We start from the raw sequence: 2,104 nt of genomic DNA, 5'->3' as shown, positions 1-2,104 counted from the left end.
GACCAATAAGTTATGAACTGTTTTAAGTGTAAGACCAATAAGTTATGAACTGTTTTAAGTGTAAGACCAATAAGTTATGAACTGTTTTAAGTGTAAGACCAATAAGTTATGAACTGTTAATAAACTAAAGCATCTAATCTTCGAGAAAGAATGTGACATTTTGTGACATTAATTTTGAAACAATATTTATACTTCATTCTCCACTTAGGCCTATGATTTTCATAAATAAAAAAAGTAAACTTTAAAGCCTACCAATAAATAAAGTTAAGAAACTCTAAAGCCTACCAATAAATAAAGTTAAGAAACTTTAAAGCCTACCAATAAATAAAATTAAGAAACTCTAAAGCCTACCAATAAATAAAGTTAAGAAACTTTAAAGCCTACCAATAAATAAAGTTAAGAAACTTTAAAGCCTACCAATAAATAAAGTTAAGAAACTTTAAAGCCTACCAATAAATAAAGTTAAGAAACTCTAAAGCCTACCAATAAATAAAGTTAAGAAACTTTAAAGCCTACCAATAAATAGAGTTAAGAAACTCTAAAGCCAACGAATGCTGAAAAAAAGTTAACTTTAATGATTACCAACGCTTTATCAAAAGTCACGTTTGAGTAAAGTCACGTTCAACTGTTTATTAGTTATCACCCATGTTTAATTTGTTGGTTAAACAATGTAACATTACAGTAGATAAACGAACAACATGAAAACTGTTGTAAGTTTGTAGGTTGTGTCTATGGAATGGAGATTTATTAAATAAAAACTATTGAATCAAGCGAAGGTCATTGAGCATGTGGGTAAAATATAAATAAGTACACTGGTAAAAAGGGGGGAAACTAACATCTGGTTTCGTTTATGACACCTTTTTATCACGTGAAGGGGCGTGGTACTACATTCTCTAGTCACGTGATCATGGTACGTACATGATGCAATACGTAAAATGTTTAGTCCTAGCTGACATTGGTTGTAAATAACCAAAAATCGATTGTATTAGTTGAATCAAATATTTATTGACCAAAAATGAACTGCTGAACTGATTTGTTAATTTCTGATTCAGAAAACACTTTCGGAACCTCTTTACGTTTTATCCTATATTTGGCTGCAGCGTAGCGGCTCGTAGAATTGCTCGGAGTTTTTTTTTTTTTTCAAGTACAAACTTTTAACTCATAACTCCGTCATCACCTTGACCGATTTGAGATCTAATTACAGTTTTGGACTCAGGAGGGCAAACCCTTTTCTTTGATGTATTTGACTTTGCTCAAGGTCTCAGTTTAATTTACTCTAATCCTGCCTAAAATAATTTCATGTTCTGCAGCTATTGATAATACCCCCCCCCCCCCGTTTCTCTGAGTGACTGACATTTTTGAAAATTTTAACCTCATGGGTCAGTGCATCACATTTAAACTTTCTTTATATTAAAACAATCATTCAATCTAAAAAGTAAAACTAACAAATTCCGAGTATCACAAGCTAACTGGTATAGTTTAAGAGTTTAATTCCGTCCGAAAAACTATCCGGATAACAACAATCACGGATTCAGTTCCTCAGTTTAATTCCCCTTTTTTTACTTTGTAAGAAAACATTATAGTTTTATTGAATGATGTGTCACCCTCAGAGTTTCCTTAACTACCCGTTAAGATACTGATATCAACCCTCAGAGTTTCCTTAACTACCCGTTAAGATACTGATATCACCCTCAGAGTTTCCTTAACTACCCGTTAAGATACTGATATCACCCTCAGAGTTTCCTTAACTACTCGTTAAGATACTGATATCACCTTCAGAGTTTCCTTAACTACTCGTTAAGATACTGATATCACCCACAGAGTTTCCTCAACTACCCGATAAGAGACTGATATCACCCTCAGAGGTTCCTTAACTACTCGTTAAGATACTGATATCAACCTCAGAGTTTCCTTAACTACTCGTTAAGATACTGATATCACCCTCAGAGTTTCCTTAACTACCCGATAAGATACTGATATCACCCTCAGAGTTTTCTTAACTACCCTTTAAGATACTGATATCACCCTCAGAGTTTCCTTAACTACCCGATAAGAGACTGATATCACCCTCAGAGTTTCCTTAACTACCCGATAAGAGACTGAT

Source organism: Limulus polyphemus, unplaced genomic scaffold, assembly GCF_000517525.1.
Source record: "Limulus polyphemus unplaced genomic scaffold, Limulus_polyphemus-2.1.2 Scaffold14419, whole genome shotgun sequence".
In the NCBI taxonomy this organism is placed as follows: Eukaryota; Metazoa; Arthropoda; class Merostomata; order Xiphosura; family Limulidae; genus Limulus; species Limulus polyphemus.
This window is presented reverse-complemented; position numbering follows the sequence as displayed.